This window comes from Dermacentor variabilis, chromosome 7, assembly GCF_050947875.1.
Source record: "Dermacentor variabilis isolate Ectoservices chromosome 7, ASM5094787v1, whole genome shotgun sequence".
Taxonomy (NCBI): Eukaryota; Metazoa; Arthropoda; class Arachnida; order Ixodida; family Ixodidae; genus Dermacentor; species Dermacentor variabilis.
Genome location: NC_134574.1, coordinates 12,765,273 through 12,788,529, shown reverse-complemented (window position 1 = coordinate 12,788,529; position 23,257 = coordinate 12,765,273).

The following is a 23,257-nucleotide window of genomic DNA, read 5'->3' as shown; positions in this document are numbered from 1 at the left end:
TCAGCGCTCTTGCTGCCATTTCAAAAGGTATCAGTGGTAATTATGAATAAATTCACAAATACAAAATGGAAACAAAAATTTGCCGATGCTTTGCGTTTGAATAGTGAAATTAGAGGAGGGGAAGGAGGAGCGCTGCAAGAAAGGTAAACAACGAACATAGGTGGCGGCTGCAATGCTAGACGGCATAAATTTGCCTTTCCTAGTCACCGTAAAAGGCTAGAAACAGTGTTTAAAAGAGTCATAGGATAATCTAGCTTTTTTGAGTTGATTACAGGTAGCATAATGTCGTAGATGACATTAGCATTTACTGCTGTGTGCCGTAGCGAAAGGCAGAACCGTATTCGCAAGTAAGACCTGCGCCCGATATGCGGTTGATCGAGTCTGTTTCAAGGAAAGGCGGGGTGGGCATAGCTTGTTTTTAATGTTGTTGGATGTCTATAGCTCAGTAGAAAGCTTGCAAAAGATTCATCCCCGTGCTGTGAAACCTGCTGCATTGCAGGCCTTGTGTCACGGAATTCTTTTCTAATTAAATGCTAAGCTAGCATTTCTGCGTGGTACGACGGCAGCATAACGGTGGTGCGAAAGATACGTACGCAGTGGAGCTATATACGCTATTCACTTTTTGAACTCACGACACATTCACGGACAACTTTTAATAGGTAAAATGAGTGTAATAGTAATGTCGCTAAACGCTACGGTGGTTTCCACTCTCAAAAGAGCGCAGAAGCGAACTTTACAACGTACACAATGAAACTGTTGTGTACTTTACGAACTCTACAAACAATGTGACTTATAATAATCTGCAAGATCTGTGCTGTTTGCTACTGCCTGAAAAAGCAACAGGTACGGCTATTTAACGCAATGTTAGAGAGCAGCGGACTGCACGCACCGACATTTTTCAGGCTCGGGCGGTCAACTTTTGGAGCCAAGGGTCTGTGAAGTCACTGTCACTGTGTTCACAATAATCATCAACTAGGCAAGCAGTTCGTCGTAATACAGCAGTTGCCGTACTAATTACAACGCCGCACAAGTGAACCGCAGAGCAGCAGACGGATTGATCGATGGATGGATGGATGTTATGAGCGTCCCCTTTGGAACGGGGCGGTGGGTTGCGCCACCAAGCTCTTGCTATTATACTGCTTAATGTCCTACCTAGGTTAAACAATGAAAAAAAAACACTATGAACTACCACGCCCAAGTTGTCTGATCCCCTATTGCGAACTGTGCTTTTGTACGTCTCCGTCTTTTGTCGTTTCCCTACTTTTCTTCCACCAATCCTCCGATCACCTCTTACTAATGCCTATTACGGACATGTTAGCTTTACCACTGCTCCCGGTGAACCCAAGGGCTTCAAGGAGGCCAGTGGTGCCTAAATCGACCGCTGGGTAGACGTCTTCGTATTCTAATAAAACATGCTCCGTCGTTTCCCTAGTTTTACCGCAGCAAGCACATGCTTCTTCTTCTTTCTTATATCTCGCTTTATAGGTGCGTGTTCTAAGGCATCCCGATCTCGCTTCGAAAAGTAATGAGCTTCCCTTTGAGTTATCATAAATGGTTTCTTTCCTGATTTCGTTTTTTCCTCTTAAGTAGTTACTCATGGCAGGTTTCTTTTTCATTGCTGCCACCCATGAGATTTTTTCAGCCTCTCTGATTTTCCTCTTGACCTTCTTCACTCTATCACTCTATAGGAACAGTTTACACCCTGTGGCGTGCCCCTTCTGCGACACAACGATAATCATCATCTGCCGTGATGCGTTTCCTTTCTTTAACGCTGCGAGCCCGGAACTTTCCAGTAACGAACGGCACGCGCATTATCAGCATAGAACAGTTTACACTCTTTGGAGTGCCCCTTCTGATAATGCGCGTGCCGTTCATTACTGGAAAGTTCCGGCCTCGCAGCGATAAAGAAAGGAAACGCATCAAGGCAGACGGCGATTATCGTTGTGTGGCAGAAGGGGCACGCCAAAGGGTGTAAACTGTTCTTAGAGTGTTTGTTGCTGTGTTGCCCATCATGCATACAGGCCGCATACTTGCTGGTAAGCATCCTAGTTCTTTTCCTCCACTGTGAATGAACGTTTTTTCTGTACAGATATCTGAACAACCTCCCAGCCCATTTACTTTCTTCCATATTCCTCAGCCGTTCTTCATACTCAATTTTACTGCGAGCTTCCCTCACTTCAAAACTAGTCCAGCCCATATCACCCTGCACAGCTTCATTTGTAGTCTTCCCGTGAGCGCCCAATGCGAGGCGACCCACTGACCTTTGGTTCCCGTCGAGACCTGATTGTACCCCTGATTTAAAGCAAACAACTGCATTTCCAAAAGTGAGTCCTGGAACCATTAAACCTTTCCACATACCTCGGAGGACCTCGTACCTATTATATCATCTGTGCTTCATTATGGCTGCATTTCTCTTCCCGTTTACTGTTATGGTTTTTTCTTGTGTTTCCATATATCTATTGCCTTCGTTTCTCCATATACCAAGGCATAGAGTTTCGCACTACATTACCTAGAGGGAAATCTGGCGCTGCTGCGCTGTGGTATGCATGGGAATGCCGGTATATTGTGGATTCGGATTGGCATCGTTCTCGTAGAGACAGGACACTTTGAAGACGCGCTTGGCAAGTACCGTTCCGTCTGTCACAATGATTCATTTTCTACTAGAACAGCACCTGAAAAGCAGTTTTAGCTTTATTATTACGCGAAAACATGTTTTGTTTAACTATGAGAACTTGTTATTGTGTGTACGACTACATATGTTACGTAAAAAGTATCAGCGGGCTGCTAAAGTTGGAGGACAGACGACAAGGTTCGCGCTCGCTTTGAAACAGTCGGTCGTCTGTTCTTGCTTTTCTTAGCTTGGTCATGCATCGTGGGTGAGTAAAGATGTAATATGCGTGAATGGAAACATTTTATGAAGATTTTACTTTGAGAACGCGTTATTTGCGTAGCCATATCCACGTTTTAGACGAAGCCTCTTACAACACCAGCCAACACGAGCCTCGCAGACACATATCCCGTCATTCCCATGACGGCACGGTGCCCCCTTAAAGGGACACTAAAGGTTACTATTAAGTCAACGTGGACTGTTAAAATACCATCACAGAAACCTCGAAACGCTTGTTTCGTGCCAAGGAGATACTTATTTTAAGAGAAAATGCGTTCTGAAGCGTCCGCGTACCTCTAGCGCAGTTCAAATCGCCCGCCCTCCGATCGAGGAGTACTGACATCATGATCTCATAGTGACGTTGCGCCATCGGTGAGTAGAACTATAGACCGTTTTTTCGTAGGCGCCGCCATATTGTGAACTCAGTGGCGCCGCCTATGAGCAGCGCCATACTGGCTTGGGTGAAAGCGGTCTTTTGCAGGGCAGGTATACGCTCGGCCGCAGGTTCCGGCGTTTGTTTTCGCGGTCGTGCGGTCTGTTTAGTATGACGTGCGTCTTCTACGTTGTAAACGGTTCTGTGAGACGTGCTGAAGTGGTTTAAGGCATCATGGCCGGAATTTCTGCTAGCGCTTAGGTGGACAGAACAAGCAGCGCGATGTGTACGCGCATATTTGAGCCTACAATCAGCCCCGGAGATCAATTGTGTATTTCTGAATGTTCCAATCACTAATGTTACCTTATTGCAGTATTATCCTCTATTTCTAAACTGCGGTTTAAGAGCTATGAAACATACGCGACGATCGTAACAGAGTGGGTACCATTCTGCTACGATAGGAACTGTGATGTTATACTTTGACAAGCGTTCAAACTGTTCGTTGCAGGTTATATTGCGTGACTACTTGGTTCGATGGATGAGGTTTCTGCCCCTGAATAAAATAGTTTAGGCGAGCAATAGTAGCCTACTTTACAGTCTAAATTAAGCTTGTCCAGTAAAGGGACTCTACGAACTGCGCGAGCGTCCTAAGCAGTGGTAGGTGCTGGATTACAGATATCTTTGTTCTATATACCGCATGGTCCAAGCATACGGCATCAGCGGTTATATATTTATAAACGTTGTGCGGCGTGACTACGCGAGGTCGTATTGCGGCGTTAGCCCGTTTTCTCTTGCTTTTTCGAGAAAGAGGATGATAACCGATTTTTTTTTTCGACTGTGTTCGTTCCGTTCTCTACGACGCACTCACACGTACTACGAAAATTTTGTCCTCGAAAATATAGGCATTGTTTTCTTTTTATGCGATCCCTCTCATATATTATCGCCGTATACAGGACATAAAGGCAATGTCGAAGTGCACAGCTTACATATGTATCGTGCTGGTTCACCAACCGCAGTGATCGCTGTGTTGAGCAGCGCCATCGGCCTCATGCAGGAAGGCTAGCGTAGACATATGGTAATTTGAAGCCTACTAGGCATGAAATGCGCGAGAACGATGCCGGTGCATCACAAATATTTGATAACGCCTGCCGCTTACATGTGTCGTGGTTGCTTTAGGTGGGTCGTGCACGAGCATGCGCTCTTATGATTTATGTTTCACTCCCTACGCAAAGCGATTAGATAGTGAGCAGATTTACCATTTCATGCTGCTAATACAGAGACACGTTTTTTTGTTGTTGTTGTTGAATGAAAACCGATATAAGCAAAATAGTTCACAACACATACACCCACCGCGAGTGATAATGTGCGTACACCGCGGCTGATAAAGCGCGTCACATTTTTGCGCCCCCAAGAGATATTTCCGCCTACTGTAGTCACCGATGCACCGAAAAGCTTCCCTGACGAATTTATACGAACGGATATGGCATAAATTTCAGAAAGTACCATCTAAAACATCTCGAAATCGTTCCGCAGCACGCGACAGCAATACCTTCAAGCAGCGCCGCGCGGGATCGCCCAAGCCAGAGAGGAGGAAAGGCTCTCCGCGCGCCCTGTCCTCCTCGCCCGATGAAACGGTCTATACGCTCGGCGGTCGGTTCTGTCGTTTGTTTTCGCGGTCGTGCCCTCTGTTTAGTATGGCGTGCGTATCCTACGTGGTAAACGGTTCTGTGAGACGTGCTGAAGTGGTTTAAGGCGTTATGGCCGGAACTTCTGCTCGCGTTGAGGTGGACGGAACACGCAGCGCGATGTGTGCGCGCATATTTGAGCCTACGATCAGCCTCGGAGATCAATTGTGTATTTCTGAATGTTCCAATCACTAATGTGACTTTACTGCAGTATTATCCTCTATTTCTAAGCTGCGGTTTATGAGCCATGAAGCATACTCGACGATCGTAACAGCGTGGGTACCGTTCTGCTACGATAGGAGCGGTGATGTTATACTTTGACAAGCGTTCAAACTGTTCGCTGCACATTACATTGCGTGGCTACTTGGTTCGATGGATGAGGTTTCCGCCCCTGAATAAAATAGTTTTGGCAAGTAATAGCAGCATACCTTACAGTCTGAATTAGGCTTGTCCAGCAAAGGGAATGTTTACGAACTGCGCGAGCGTCTTAAGCAGTGAAAGGTGCTGGATTACATATATCTTTGTTCTATATACTGCATGGTCCAAGCATATGACATCAGCGGTTATATATCTATAAACGTTGTGCGGCGTGACTATGCGAGGTCCTATTGCGGCGTTAGCCCGTTTTCTCTTGCTCTTGAAAGATGATGATAACAGAATTTTTTTTTTTGGTTGTGTTCGTTCCGTTCTCTACGACGCACTCACACGTATGACGGAAATTTTGGCCTCAGAAATAGGCAGCGCATTCTTTTTATGCGATCCTTCATATATTATGGCTGTATGCAGGCCAAAAAGGCAATGCCGAAGCGCACAGCTTACATATGTATCGTGCTGGTTCACCAACCGCAGTGATCGCTGTGCTGAGCAGCGCCATCGGCCTCATGCAGGAAGGCTAGCGTAGACATAGGGTAATTTGAAGCCTACTAGACTTGAAATGCGCGAGAACGATGCCGGCGCATCACAAATATTTGATAGCGCCTGCAGCTTAGGTGTTTCGTGGTTGCCTTAGGTTGGCCGCGCACGAGCATGCGCTCTTATGCTTTATGTTTTACTCCCTACGCCAAGCGATCAGATAGTGAGCAGATTTACCATTTAATGCTGCTAATACAGAGACACCATTTTCCTTTGTTGAATTAAAACCGATATAAGCGAAATAACTAACAACACATACACACACCGCGACTGATAATGTGCGTACACCGCGGCTGATAAAACGCGTCACATTTTTGCGCCCCCAAGAGATATTTCCGCCTACTGTAGTTACCGATGCACCGAAAGGCTTCCCTGACGACCTTATATGAACGGACATGGCGTAAATTTCACAAATTACCATCTAAAACAACTCGAAATCGTTCCGCAACACGCGACAGTAATACTTTCAAGCAGCGCCGCGCCGGATCGCCCAAGCCAGAGAGGAGGAAAGGCTCTCTGCGCGCCCTATCCTCCTCGCCCGATGAAACGGTCTATAGAGGCTAGAAGGACTAGAACCTTCTAGCCTCTATAGTAGAACGGCGTCCGCAGACGGCGCTACGGCTTTTCTGCGCAAAACGCGAACGCGCGGCCAGAAACAGAGCCAAGACAGAGCCGACAGCAGAGCGAAAGCGGGAGTATGGTGGCTAGCGGAAGGAGAAACGAATTACGTCCCACATTACGTCCCACGGCACACGGAGAGTCCGTTTTCGTTAAACTATAGGCTGCGGCGAGCTCGCAGCGTGGTCGGCGTGGTCTATGAGAAGCGACGAGCCTTTTCGCATTCGCAACAGGGCATAAAAATGTGCGAATCGACGCAAAACTCGGTCTAGAAACGTGCTTCGCCACAGCCAGGGCTCAATACGACCCAAGCTGGCACGACCCAGATGTCGTTTCCCGCACCGCCACCAGGCGCCGCTACTATACCTCAAACTCCAGCGCAAGACGCCCATAAGCTGGTACCAGGCCCCGCACACTCTCAAGTTCAACAAATGGCCACAGAGGGCGAAAAATCAATCGAGGCGCGTTTCAGCGTAAGCGCGCAAGTGGAGCTACTGTAATTTGGTCGAATACTTTAATTTGTGCTTTCTCTGCTAGGGGCGCTGAACATGCTGAATTTTTTAATTTACACAAACCATTGACATGAAGAATCGAGGTGTCTAAGGATGTTTTTTTACCTCAGGCAAATAGGCAGTTGATTTTTTATAATTTGATTGTTGAAGCTGCTTTTTAGTCATAGCGTCAAGGTTTTTGTACTTGATTAACAGCCGACAGCCTATTGGTATCGATGCGTTTCCTGGCCGTTGGCATTCGAATACTACGGCGGTAAAACATTTTCGAAAGCATGCTGGTTTCGTCTGCGAGTCATTACACAGACTTGCTGTAAAGAGGTCTACTCTTGGCAAAAAATAGTGCCTCATTTTGTTTAGGCGTTGATTATCATAATGAATGCGGCGGAGGTTGACGGAATACGCTTGAAGGTACGTTTTTATGCCGTTGATCTCCATAACACCGTAAGTACGCAAACCGATGTCACAGAACACCCGATGCATCATTTTGTGTTCTCCGTCATCGCTTGTTTGCTGTACGCCTACTAATTCACTTCTCTTCAAGTGTTGCATCCTCCTTTTGTCCTTGTTCTCTTGTGCTTCACTTACAGTATGTCGTTCCGTCAGCTGTAATGCGCATTTGCGAAACCAATACGTTTGATAAGACGCAGTGGTTATCATAATTTCACTACACATGTATTAAGCTGGCACATATGGTTCAGGTACAGATACCTGTATGCGGACTTGCACGACATTGATGCGGAGATTAGGATAATTATGACACCCGTAAGGAAGAGGCAGCTGACGGCCGTAAGCTGTTGCGTTCTTTCCGCCAAATTACCCGGCCTGGTAGTGCTCTAAAGATGCTGTATAAAAGTGACACGCGGTGACAGCGAAATTATTGTTTAGCAGCCGACTGTACGTTTTGTAGCTTAGGTCTTCTTTCTTGTGCGTTTGTGCTACCCTTATTAATGAGCCATTTCTTGACTATGTTCTTGACTTTGTAACCGCGTTTGTGTGGATCCGTAGACGTGTGCTTTTTGTTGTACTTGTAAAATGCAAATAAAATATCTTCAAGCTTACTCAATCTTTGGTGTGTGCGTTTATTCCAGTCGAGGCCATCGTGCCACCTGGAAACCGCACTCTGTCAGTAGCCCTACACGAAATGCAACAGCTGGAGCGCGGAGGCACAACTCGGGGTAACGGCGGCGTAATAAACGAAAAACCGCTCGGGATGCCCTTAAAAGTCAGTTCAGAGTGTGCCTTAACTCGATATGACTCAGCGCTACATATATTCTGCTGCGCCTTGATCGTGCTCCCGCCACTTTGGTTGCTGTGTGGCAAACGTAGCGCCTACATACATCTGTAGGCGCTACGTTTGCCACACAGCAACCTAACTGGCGGGAGCACGATCGATGCGCAGCAGCCAGAACCCAGTAGGTAAAACGACCATACTGTGCAAAACCCAGTTTCCGTTTCCTGTTGTACAGCGCCGCCTGTGGTCACATACTTTAATTCACGACGCCACCGCTATGCTTATTTCCGTAGCACTGTGGAAGGTACAGTTTCCCTTCTCTAAGTTTGTATAGGTGTTCTGTGCTGGTACTTCATTCTATGACGCTAACTTCGACGCTCGTCGCAATGGACCCTGACACCGACAGATTGGCTCGCGATGGTGGGCTCAACTTCAGCGATTTGAGCACCGACGAGCGCGACCTGCTGCTGAGGGCTCGCACTGCCGGCGGCCTCGACACCGGCTCTCCGGAGCGGGAAAGCAACGAGGGCTTCCCACGACATCACATGGACGTGGCATTCTCGCTGCTTGTTCCAAATGAAAGTTTCGCGAGCCAGCAGAACCCTCACAGCACGACGCGATAACGAAACTACTGAAACTCCAAAGCGTGCGCGGCGCAGAGTCGAGCGCGCAGAGTCGAGCGAAAACGAAACCTTTCAAACACCCATATTACTGAAGGATAACGTCAAAATGTTATTTTTTCTTAGAATCGAATAGACGTAGACAAATAACATTTTTTTCCGTCTTATAATCGAATGAAATGATATTTTTAATACGAGTAGTTGAGTATTAGTAACACAAATTATAAGGAGTCCTTTCGTCATCGGGCTAGTACCGGAATGTCGCTGGGGGGTCTCAAATCGTGTCATGCATTTACCTCAATTTCTCGGTTACTAAAGCTCTGTTCACGATTATATTGACGCCTTAGACGTTCTAGAACATTGCTCTACCACTTTAACTTGAGTTTCTGGTAACCTTTAGTGTCCCTTTAAGAAACTCCCATAGACGGTGGCGCCAGATTACCCTCTAGGTGTTATAGTGAGAAACTCTATGTACCAAGGTATTATATATAGAGTTAGTAGAACAACTCTAGAGGAAAAGCTGGGCCGGAAAAGTGGGAACCTCTAGGGCGCCGCCCTGTTGCTACTGGTCAATGTGGCCAGCGCAATTACTATTAAAAGAGCTGAAAACAAGTCACCTTATGTTTTGTCATCTAAAACGCATACCTGATGGCTTTATGAAGGTGGTGCGTTAATATTAAGTTTACAGAAAGGGATCGCTAAGTCTATGACTTATGTAAATCACGATGTACGCATTCATGCAATAAAGGATGACGCGAATTTCGGTTTCGAATCTGTTTTTTTGGATGCGTAGTAGTTTCGTACAGTTTAGGTTTGACATGCGATCGCGCGTCGGCATCGGACGCTATGGCGCACTCGTGCCTTATGTGCCACCGAAGCCCCGAAGTGCTCTGGCGTATACCTTCACATGTAAGTAAACGAATGTATCTCCTTGTTGAGAATATCACGTGAGTAGGCAGCTCTTGTGGTGCATCACAATCGTTTGAGAAGCGTCACAGTAGAGAATTTTTCAACATGCGGAGCGGTGTTCTTATTTGCAGGTTTCCCTTCAGTAAGAAATTGCTGGACAGGCGGACCAGCGCACCGGAATTGTACTGGAGAAGCTACAAGCAACTCAAATAATCTGTTTAATTGTTGCACTTTGAACAATAATGCTTCTACACAGGCCACAGCAGAAAAACAGCCTGATGCCGAGTATTTCTGTGCCACGAAGTAATCAAGAGGCGAGTGCCTAATGCGGACGAAATCAAGTGCATCGAGACTAGTTGGTAAGGATTCGCTATGCAAAACAGAGGTGAGGCGTGCAGACAGGACACAAGAGTAGAGAAGTGGGCGGCGCTCGTGTTGTTTGCTTGTAAATACTCTATATAATATTTTCCTGTCTGCATGCCTCACCTCCGTTTTGCATAACGAGGGCATCAACCCACATATTAATAGCGTAGGCGTTTTATTAACTGTGCAATATTTTCAACACTTCCTTGCATGCCATTTCATGTGGAATATCTTTTCTGGTCACAAATTTGTGCAGCGAATCTATTTGCATGATCGACTCCGGACCTGTGGGACCGTTCACTTCCACTTGATGCTGAGTCTTTTACATGTATCCATAAACTGCAGATAAGCACATCAGATCCCTGCGAGCATTTTGGAAATTCAATTATTTTAGACAACAGGCACATATGCAATACTGACATAATCTCAAATACCACTAAGCAGCTGGGACACATTTTTGTTGACCATACTCGCAGGTAGAATAATCAGATCATGTGGACAGCTCCAGCTCATTTTCCTTAAATCAGTGTGTACAAGGGGTATGCAAAAATAATTTTTTTCTCGCGCACCGATTATTTTGCTGTATAAGCAAGAGAACCCACCACGTTCGTGTAACGTATCTTGTGCATCACACTAATATGTGCTTTAATTTACCAAGTGAGATGAGTTACTTTTATGGCTCATTCAGTCATATCGCACTGCAAGCTGCATTCATCAATCTTCAATTGGATTTTGCAAATGTTTAATGAAACATGTTTCCCTTTTATACAGATATGCAATGGCAAGCCCTTCCGTGTGTTGTAAAAGGTAAAATTTAAGCTCTAAATTAAAGAAGACGTTTCTAGTCAGAAACAACAAGCAAATATGGTGAATGCAGAGTATCAGAAGCCCAAGGTACAGAAATTATGAGAAGTGTTGAATGATTTTAAGGAAAGAGTCATATTTGAAAATGCAAGACTCTTTAGTGGAGGTCAAGCAAGTCAATGTAGGTAGAATACTCCGCAAAATTATGCGCGTGAGGGGATGTCAAACAATGGGTCAGGAAATGCGTTGTTTTTCTGCAAAACAAAAGCTGATTGCCATTACATAAGTCACTTTAGTATCATGGGACTGCTGCTTGATAAATTCAGAAATAAACCAAAAAACAAGACACGCCAAAATAAAAAAAACAATTTAATGATGCTTTCTCCACATGGGGATAAATGAAAACAAACACATCGCATCTAATGTGGACATATGAGACGCCTTGGGAAACACTAAAGGAAAAATTCAGTTTCGAGCTATGGCACTTGCCGCATAGATGTGGGGGGCCCTTGCACTAATAGTGATAGTTACCACTGCATTTAGAAATTGAAAGCATTCATGCAGACAAGGATGATTCTATATATTTTTGGATACCACTTCAAAGGCCTCCACCAAGTGTTACAATGATGCACGCAGCCATACTAAGCATCTCGCAGCAACACCTGCATGTAAAAAGCAGAAGCAGTCAAAGTGCTGGTGTATATTGGACACTATGTTTCAAAACTTTTACGCAATGACAGTGCAAGAAGCAGACATAAGAACTGTATTTATTTCCATAATTCTCCATTTGAATGACCTTTTATTTTTGTTTAGACAATGCCTACGCCTAGCCACAGCAGCTCCCTCGTACAGACTCCGCAAGCCAAGAGGCCGTGGAGGCAAATGCAGGTAAGAGACAAGAAGTAATAGCACTGGTATTAAGATTCATCTAATTTCTTTCTTTTTCTTTTGTTTAGGCAGCCAGCACACCTCGAACAGCCACCTTGACTGCGGGTGTGTCACCCTATTCGCCAAGGAAACATTAGAGGGAAAGTGAAAGGCAATGTGAACAGCCACTTCTCCATGTAAACGATACTCTTTCTCTCGGATGACTCCTACGCCTCGCCACGCCAGCACACTTGTGCACAAAGATGCCGCGGAGGCACGTGCAGGTCAGAGGCAAGAAGCAGTGGCACTGGTGTCGACATTCACCCAATTTCTTTTTTTTCTTACACTGAGGCAGCCAGCACACCTCGAACAGCCACCTTGACTGCGTGTGTTTCAGTATATTCCTGTTGTACATATGCTTATAATAAACTTCAGTAAACTTGAACTTGATAATAAACTTGAAGGCAAATGGGACATTGACGCATTGTTTTTTTGAACATTTATTGTACACATACAATATATGTTATACTTTGCAGTGCTACAGAGCGTATTTTGAAGCTTCCCCCTATATTTCGCACCTTTAATTACGTATGTGTTGTGTGGCCCTCAATGCAGTTCATGTTGTAGCAGCTGGTTTGTCTGTGTATCGCACATTGGCTTAAGCTCGTGATATCCACATACTTCTCTCACATATACAAAATAAAGTTCTATGTAGTCCTCAGTGTTACAACAAAAAATGAAAGTAAACAGTCCGATAGTGGAATTGTGTTTATTACAGTGATTCCTATGACAGTTACTGACAAGTTGACAACTTGAACTGGTCAATGCGTCCATAGCCTCCTCTATTTTTCAAAAATAAAGGAGGCTATGATCCGTCATGGCAAGGAATTGTATGTATACATAAAAAAGGGGGGTATGTGTGTGTGTTTGTAGTGGAGGTTATAGCATTAGGGCGGTACGAAAAAATGTACCAACACCGTCCTCTAGACCCATTCCGTTAAGGTACCGTAACAAAGCGTATTATGCATAAAGTTCATACAACCAACTCTGATATTACTACACACGCCACGCGACGCGAGCTACATTTGCCATGACACATTTGCGACTGCACCAGATGCCCTCCATATTATTCTCGTTAATCGTGCTTACTGCACCGCGGCAAAAGAAAGATCATGGGCGCAGGTGCCTTTAAAGTATCTCGACCTTGCGAGGCACTGCTGCGCTTGCCAGGGTAGCTGTCCGTGCGAACACTCCCTTGCACACACCTGCCTCGGCGGCCCCAACCTACGTACTGTTCTGCTTCGTGCTTTGATCCCCCCACTGTCCCTAGAGTGCCCTGGAGTTCCTGCGCCTCCTGCTTTATTATAATCTCAGGTGCTCTCCTGAGACTTCCGTTTGTCGGTTACATGTGTCCTACAGCTGGATCAGTACTTACAATAATAAAAAAATCCGATCTATCGTCGCGACGATAGATCGCGAAAGCGGCTTTTGCAACATACCGCGCCCGTACGAAGAGAATTACGGAACGCCAACGAGGAATCTGACCACAGCTTCGAGCTCGTAACCTCCTCGATTGACACTCCTGCAACAGGCGTGACCGCTGAAAACCGCATACCGCCGGAAACTTCAACAGGATCATCCCTCGGTTGCATAACTGCAACCTGTACTGCCAACATGGACCACACCCACACCGTCCCGAAACATAGAATAAAGAACCAACTTATAAAGCCCAAACACACGGCTGCACGCACACATCACGACACTACCCACGAAACACAGAACCTCTTAAAAACTTCTTGAAACGGCTACAAAAGGGCTATAGACGTCTTGGTCTACGATAAGACTGAAGATAGAATTCCTTCTAAACATAACCTCAGCACTTGGAATATGCTAGTATATATTCTATCTGCGGTAAAACCCACTACTAGTGTCACTAGAGTCTGTTTTGGTAAACACATTCAGAATGTCTAACTCAAGAACTTTTCTAGATCTTTTTGTCTAAAAGTGCATAAAATGCCAAACGACGTGTTAAAGTGCGGTTACCGTCAGCCGTCGGCGTTAGCGAATAAAAAAGGCCACAGGCAAATCGAAGTCGTTGGAAGCAACATTAGTTAATTGACTTTAATATTACATAATTTCACACCAGAACTTCAACAATCAAGCGCGTGTTATTGTTTTCCATACGGCGCGCACACGACGCCTGGAAACCATTCTATGCTCGCGCCGCAGGTATACTGACAGCAGCAGGAGCGAAACGCCGACGTTGCACAGCGGTGTGACAGAGCCTCCGCGCTGCCATCACTTCGGCGGCACAATCCAAATTTGTCGGACATCTCATTCTGTGCTGGAAACACTGGGAGGCAGGAAGTTTAAAAAAACGGCCACTGCCACCCGCAATGTCTCGGTCGTGGGTTCGTTATCTAGTTGTGCGTCATTCTAAGCCGTTCTGTACATTTATACTGAATATTAACTGGAGTCATTTAGCTGTGCTGATGCTGTTTGCCGCGTGCAAGGAGCATCGGCTGTATTGCGTGTTTTCGCCGACGGCTTACTACCACAATGGCGGGATCTGCGTTCGCCGCCTTCGTGTCTCGGTGCGTCTTAGTACGTCGCACGTTCGGATAACACTTTTTCCGGTAAGTGAAATACATTGCACTTCGTTTTTCGTCAACAATGTAAATATTTTTAGGTGTTACCCGCGACAATTCTTGATATATGGGCTCTTCTGCCCTGCGAGTTTTCGTCATTACTTTTATACGAGGGTTCTGCTTGTGTTCAGCCGTTCAGAACTACCGCGCTCCACGACTTCCGCAACACCAGTCAGAACTTTGCCCTGCTTTGTTAGTCTTTTTGGTTGACGTAGCACGAACCAACCGAAAGGAGTGCATTCGAAGACGACGCGCTGGCTGTAATGCTGAACCAGTCTGAACTCACCCTATGTTGTGCTCTTTTGTTCTTGCATGTGCGCGCGTGTGTCAGTGACTATGCAGTTTTTAGCGTTCCCACTTTATAGCAAAACAAAAATATAACTGCAATGTTTACTTCATCTATACAATTCCAAATTAAATCGTCTGCTGATGTACAAATTTACTTGCGTTTTGTTCTAAATAAGCAGCAAAACCTTTAACCTAGTAGGCGCTTCATCTGGGAGTGAAATCACGACAGCTTGGCATTTATTAATGAATGACTGTGACTGGGCCCCCTTATTTGTAATTGCAAATCTGCCTTTCAACTGACTTGATGCTATCTTATTTTGTTCCTTTCACTCTATAGACAACTGGACATCCTCCTTGTACCTTGGCGCTAGCTGGATGACGGGACCTCATCATGGTCAGTGTAAGCCAATGTACTGTACCCTCTCTGGTCGTCCCAGTGATTTTTATATGGGTTAAGGCCAGGGAGCGCTTCGTGGTAAAATAGCTAGTTGGTGTCTCACAAACGGGCATTTTTTTGCACTGGTCCATTATAAGCTGCCACTATTATAACCAATTGCTCAGTGCCAGTGTACATACACAGTTCTACTAATAATTAGTTTCCCTAAGCCTTACAAAATGTACCTGTAGGTAGTCATTGCTTTGTAAGAACTCAAAAATTAACTCTGCTGTGTCATACAAGTATTCCACACATAAGTAAAAATTTGCTACAACAGTGTACATTACACCTTGTTTCACTAATGCACAAATGTATTCAAGCCAGTATCTGATTAGTTTGGTATTCCAAATGTTTTCTGTGTGATTTAGTTCTTTACAGGAATTTACTGTACAGCATCAGCAAGCAGTCTAATTTAAGATTTATGTGTGCTGTAAAAGGTATGCTTTGCCGCTAGAATTGATAAAACATGGGCCGAGGCGTCCATACAAGGACAAACTTCAATTTCGCTCTACCACCATCAGCACTTGGCTGGCGCTTGCAAAATGAATCACATCAGGTAGCTTGTGCCAGACTGTTTTTTAACCTTATTGTGAGGAGATCACAAAGTGATGTGTGGAGGCGCCTGTGTCTGAGATATAGATTGCGCTGCAACATGTGCGTGTAGAACAGGCATAATGCTGAGGGTTCCAGCAGTTTGCAGAGGTGCTTTTAAAATTTTGTCATAACTGCAATTTTACCTGTGCTGTTTCTTATCACCGATTTCAATAATATCATTGGAGGTGTTATCAGAATTTAGCAATCTATTTGCCCTGGCCCATTAGCCTGCCACATTTGCCTTTTCACTAGGTCGGCATTTATTCAGCATGGACCATTACTTGAATGCACCTTATTGCGTGCAGTGGCTTCTCAATTGCAAGTCAACATAGATGCTCAGAATTACCTGGGGCTATAGATGCACTGATGAATTAGCCACCTATACGAATCACTTTGCACTTTCTTGCCAAACAGCATGTTAACACTTCCAAGACAGTGGGCAATGTTATCGTTTGATCACATCATGAGATACTTTCAATTTTGTATGACGCATCATCCAAGGTGTTGCATCATTTGTGTGAGGTATTGCCCTAAGCCATTTAGGGTCACATGAAAATATATCAACAAAAGTGATTGATCCAGCTAGGAGTGTTGCTTTGGAACACTACTTTATCACCAGTCCTCCTTTGCATGCTGCCTGCTTACTCTACTGTGTCATGTTTAAGTTTGAAAGAAAGGCTACAGCTAGGCAGCACAAAATGCCAAACTTGCTTTTAGTTCAACATATAAAACGCTATTTAACTTTTTAATTAAGTTAGTACATCATTTACCTGCAGTGTGAATTACTGTTTTAAATGGATCATATTTTGCAGGAAGCTTCTCAGACTTGTTTGACAGGTTGATAAGTGGCTTTTTAGCCACAAAACACCATATAATAATTTGAAGGCTGACTTTGACTCTGCTATGCAATTTAATGACTATATGCCAGGAACAAGGTCTCTGAGTTGTGGTGCTGGCTAATACTCCCAGGGTTCTGCTAGGACACAAAATACCCAAGAAAGTGGATGGGAAAACGACGCCACTGTAGCTCAATTGGTAGAGCATAGCACGCGAAATGCGAAGGTTGTGGGTTCGGTTCCCACCTGCGGCAAGGTGTTTTTTCATCCACTTTCATTTCCAATAATTTATCGTTTCTTTATTTCGTTTATTAAGCACAAGTAATTTCCCCTGTGTTGTCCTTGGTGTCAGTGTTTGTTGGCTTCTTATGACAGGGAATGTACTAGTAATTTTAAACATCATCACATACATACCTTAATATACCCGTAAATTAAGAGAAAGGAATGCTTAAATTTATTTTTATTGTGAGCCAAACTTCTTACTTAGCACATATTGCTAATTGAAGTTCCAATTTCAACATTCCGATTTCCTCCCTCGCCTTTTTTTCCCTCTTCTGTGCAGGTATTGCTTGCCTATGTCTAAAAGAACCGTCACGCGTGGCCTGTGACAGCAAGCTTTTGTGGGCAGCAAGTGCTCTCCTACGAAGGCTGGCCTACTCTGGCAGTGGCGGCAATCATCTTCAAGATTTATCCATGATCACCTTTGCTGCTATTTGTCACTCTTGTTAATTACACTTCCTGCATCTTTTCTGATTTATTAGGTAAAAAAGTATGAGTATGTGACATGGTGTGAAGTTGATATCTTGCTGCATTTTCACTTGCAATCATCTTTTATGCATGAAAAGCTCATCGTACAGTTTATGAAAAAAAATAACAGCATATTATGATTTATCTTTCAGTTCTGGTAACATGCTACGTACAAGGAATTCACTAATGGATGGTATGCCGAAGAACTGGCCATTATTTCTGCGTGATGCTGTGCATGCATGTGGCGTTACCTTACAAGAGGCACCCACAAAGTAAGTTACAATTTACTTTTAAATGAAGCATGGACATCAGAAAAAATATATTTATGTTGCTAGTTAGAGTGGTTCGCAGAGTGTTTTTCCAGATGTGTACTATCCTTTATTTCTTGACTCATTGTAGCACAGTGTTGTTTCGTATACTGGTGTACGGCTATTGTGCCCCCTGTAGCTGAAACCAGGATGTAATTTGTGCCTGAACTGCAGCATCACTGACAAAATTTTTCTTTGCTAGAAACTATTTCAATTTGGCAGAGACCCAGCAGGGCGAAGTTTTGTCAGTAATGACGTGTTTCACGCAGAGATGTTCTTGTTTAGGCCAATGGGTGAATATTGGTATTATATCAGCATACAATACAGATCTTGCTTTATTTGCAAAATAATTCTGACAGGCGGCATTCAGTTGATTGGTCTAATTAAAAAGCACTAATTGACCATTGAGGCTCTACTACACTATTCCCATGGTTCACATCTGGAAAAACTACCTGTTCATCACTCTATCCGACAATATAAACTTTTTTTCTGATGTCCATGCCTCGTTTAAAATAAATTGTAACTGTGGGCATACATCGTGTTACTGTAACAGCTGCCGCAAAAACTTTAGAGAACGTCTAATAAAAGTCTTCAGTTGTTCTTGTCAAGCTGTCCATTAGCCAACTTTTAGCGTAACGTTAGCAGGGCTTACTGAAGTACTTCTAGACGTCCATGGCTAGAGAATGTCTTGATCAAGACAGCTACTAGGCTTTTGAATTAGCCATTCAAGACATCTTTTAGACATCAAATAGCTGCTTGCGTGTTTCGTGGGTACAAGCGAGACGCTATGCTGCTACGCTGCTACGGTTGCCGGATTAAAACTGACTACTGTCACCAAGTCTAGCAAGCGTCTCAGGAGCTGGCAACCTCGGCGCGTAGCAACATGGCGGCGCTCTTGCGGTTCCCAATTTCAATGCAAGCTTGTCCTCTAGAGTCAGTATAGCAACTCTATGGTATTTATATTCCGTCACCCGAGGTATTTCTTGGCCCTGTATCTCCACTGTCTGTTCACTGTTTTCATTAAATATCATAACACCCGATTTTCTAACACTAAATTTCAAACCTAAATTGTTGCCTTCCTGTCCACAGATATTAGCCAGACCAGACAGATGGATGGATATTATGAGCGTCCCCTTTGAAACGGGGTGGTGGGTTGCGCCACCAAGCTCTTGTTACTATACTGCCTAATATCGTACCTAGGTTAAACAATGAAAAAGAAAAAAAACACTCTGAACTACCACGCCCAAATTTTCTGATCCCCTATTGCGAACTGTGCTTTTGTACGTCTCCGTCTTTTGTCGTTTCCCTACTTTTCTTCCACCAATCCTCCAGTCACCTCTTACTAATGTCTATTGCGGACATGTTTGCTTTACCATTGCTCCCTCTGAAACCAAGGGCTTCAAGGAGGCCAGTGGTGCCTAAATTGACCGCTGGGTAGACGTCTTCACATTCTAATAAAACATGCTCCGTAGTTTCCCTAGCTTTACCGCAGCAAGCACATGCTTCTTCTTCCTTCTTATATCTCGCTTCAGGTTGAACAGGTTACAACCTGTTCAGACGAACAGGTTGTAAAAGCGACCCCAACGGCCAACGGTTGAACGAAATTGGGCGCAAGTGTGCAGGTCTGGAGTTCCAGTAGGTAGTGGTTCAGGCCAATGCCACGAGCACATCATAATTGGATTTCTCCGCTCTTTCTGCGCATGCGCGAGGAGCAGTGGTCGCGAGAAATGTCGGGGCTTTCGGTCCTTGAGATTTCTCTTCGCCTAGGTACTACGGAGAAGAAAGTTGTTAGCTGCGTTCGTCCCTAGCCGAGCTGGCAACGCAATCGACAGAATGCGTGGCGTGTCCAAGGTGAGTTTGTTGCTATTTTGTTGGGACGGTAGCATATTAAATTTTTATAGTCGCAGGGGGACACATTTGGAAATGAGGCGTCTTCTCGGATGACTTCAGTGGCAAAGCATTACATCGTGCCGATGCATTGTTCATTAGCGTCGTTGAGCAAGGTCAGCATACCGCACACTTCAGGAGATTCGCGGGAACGGAAACGGTTTATGAATTCGACTGCCATGCCGATGCGAGTTTGTTACTTTTTTGTTTTATTGCGACGGTTTCATATTAAATTCTGATAGTCGCAGGGGGATACGTTGGGACGTGAGGCGTTTTCTCGGATGACTTTAATGGCAAAGCATTACGTCACGCCGATACATTGTTCTTTAGTGTCGTTCAGCATATACCACATACTTCTGGGGAATCGCGCGAACGTAAACAGTTTATGAATTCAACTGACGTGCCGATGCATTAGTACTTAATGCAACTGAGCATACAACATACTTGGAAATTCGTGGGAATGGAACAAAAATGGTCGTCATGCAATTTCATAGGAGTAGATCCTTGTGAAAGCTGTACATGTAGTAACACTGATATTGGCTACGTGGTACGTTTGTGCAATCAGCCAGCTCTTCCAGATTCAGAAAAGACTTAAGACCGGAGGAAATTCTCTAAAGCTACAAGACGGCAACCTGATTTGATCAATCATAGTTTGGATGTTTCTAGTAGAAGCATCTGCACCAACGGAAACTAAGTTGCAGTAAAAGTTGGACTTCAAAAAATAAGTGCGTCAACATTACACAACGATAAACGCAATTTCACTACATGGATGACTTGCCTTGTATGAAAACATTGTTTTCACCTTTTGCCCTCCTGTTCGCCACATACGCATTGCGGATTAAGGCGAAGTCTCACTGTTTAGTGCAATCCGTTGTCACTGGCTGACCACAAATGAATCGTTATCAATGTCGTATAATGAGCATTAAAAAGTTGTCTTCAGCTCCTACTTTGCGACTGATGAGCGGCTGTGCTTACATAGCTGCGGATCCACCTCCAGAGGGTCATCACTGAATTGCATTTTTTTACAGGAGCGTGGACACCAGCATAAATAGTGTTTTTTGACTGACTGCACATAGGTTACCAGGCTTTCTATCAATGTTTTAAATCACCCACACAGGCGTACGTTATCCTCTTCATTTAGTAAAGAGGGGTAAACATCGACAAAATGATGCAGCTCAAATAGCTTGAACGTGTATGCATTTTCTATCCGCAGTGAGGGACAAGATAGCTCGAGCGTTGCACAATGTCGTTTGCCTAATGTCACATTCGCCGTACGGCACCAGTGTCGCGCAATCAAGCATGCGCAGTGCATTGCGGCGAAGTATACCAAAAGTGGAAAGCGGCCACTGTCAGAGGATATAGTGTACATATACGTGCGCACCTGCCGTCACGTCTCCTGTCGCAGTACAAGCGCGGAGACGCCAACCAAGTGTACTGGCAGGCCTTCAGAGCTATTTCGCACGCGGTTGTAGCGATCTGAGCCCTTGTTTCGCCCACATTGAGCTCCCCGTATATGAGCTAGACATCGTAACAGCTGTTCGGGTTGATCGCGAAAAGTTTGTGCGAGAGCCTTTTTATAGATCCGATCGTGTTGACCATGATTTTAAGGTCCGTGAATTTGCGTCAAAAACTGAATTGTTTAGAATGTCTTTCTTTCCTAAAACCATTAGGGAATGGAATAGACTGCCGAGTGATGTTGTGAGGGTTGAATCAAATGATGCTTTTTTTTTTGATGTTGTAGATTGTAGATGTGCATTGCTAAGGGCATTGCCTTTTTTTTCGTTTTTCCTCTTTTGTTATCACTTTTAACACTGTACAGGAGCAGAGGTGTCGTATGTATTTCTTCTTGTTCCCCCCCCCACTGTAATGCTCTGGCACTGTGGGTTACTTAATAAATAAATAAATAAATAACCCTTGCGCACAAGCACCTCAGAATCGCTACGAATCTGCACCACGCAGCCAATATCAGTGCTACTGTAGAGCTTTCACAAGGGTCTACTGCTATGAAATTGCATGACGACCATTTTTCTTTAGCATACATTTGTTCCGTGTTCATCAGCAGGACGTAGTGTTTTGCCAGTGTGGCTGTACAGCTTTCACAACGATTTAGGGCTCAGATTGCATGGCGACGCAAGTTTTAGTACTTTCACATACAGAGTACAAACTGTTCCATTCCCACGAATCTCCAAGTGTGTTGTATGTTCAGTTACATGAAGAACTAATTCATCGGCACGGCAGTTGAATGCACAAATTGTTTCCGTTACCGCGATTCCCATGAAGTGTGTGGTATGCTCAACGACACTAATGAACAATGCATCAGCACGACGTAATGTTTTGCCATTAAAGTCATCCGAGAAAACGCCTCACGTCCAAACGTATCCCCCTGCGACTATCAGAATTTAATATGAAACCGCCGCCAAAAAACAAAAAAGGCAACGAACTCGCATCGGCACGGCAGTCGAATTCATAAACTGTTTCCGTTCCCGCGAATCTCCTGAAGTGTGCGGTATGCCGACCTTGCTAAACGACACTAATCAACAATGCCAATGCATCGGCACGATGTAATGCTTTGCCACTAAAGTTATCCGAGAAGGCACCTCACTTCCAGACGTATCTCCCTGCGAGTATAAAAATTTATTAATGTGGTACTGTCGCAACAAAATAGCAACAAACTCACCATGGACACGCCTTCTTCGCCATGCCGGCCATGCATTATGTCGATTGTGTTGCCAGCTCGGCTAGGGACGAAAGGATAACAACTTTCTTCCCCGTAGTACGTAGGCGAAGAGAAATCTTAAGGACCAAAAGTCCCCATATTTCTCTCTCGCAAGCACTGCTCCCGCGCATGCGCAGAAAGAGCGGAGAAATCCATTTATGATGTGCTCGTGCCAATGCCTCCTTCACTTGATGCCTGCCACGTTGTCCAGTAAACTCGGTTCCGTGCCCTCTCCCTTTCCTTGTCTCCGGGAAAAGGCAACAAGCGTCTCTCATGGCGAACGCCTGAAACTTAGATCACGTGCTGCGGCCTCTGAGATTACCATGGCATCTGTCACCGTCTCGGAGGTCGGCGATAATGCCCCAACCACTGGCACGCTTCGGCAAGCTTTGGCGCGCGCCGACAAGCGAACGCTTCGCTTCGCGTTGGTGGGAGGAAGAGGGCACCATGGTACCTAGCCAAAGGGAGAAATTTCAGGGGCAAACGCCCCCAGATTTTCTCTCTCGCACCCGCTGAAACGACTGGCCAATCCCGTGGACTGGCGATTCCTCAAATGACCGTCTCGTCACGACCTACAGTACACGACCTACACGACCGACATAGAGTAGGTCGTGAGGCGTGCGTCTAATGCCCCACCCACAGGCACGCGCCGGAAAGTTTCGGCGCGCGCCGAAGAGTCAAATGTGTCAAAGCGTCGGTCGGGAACACGGCGAAGCGGAACGCCGATGCTAGAAGTTTGCCGACGCGCGGCGAAGCTGCGCCGGCGTGCACCAATGAGAGGCTGCGACTTGTCGCAGGCGTCAACCAATCAGAGGCTGCGGAGCCTCCAGCTGCTAGGCCTATGATGGCCGCCCGTACGAAGGCGCCGGCACCAACGATCGTCCGAGTTCCTTGGGCGTACGACGCGCGCGACAGTGTTCCTGAAAGACAGCGTTGTAATAGTACGCCGACGACAACACGACCGACGACCGTGGGTTGTGGCAGTGCGACGTGGATCCGAAGCGGCTTCGAACGAC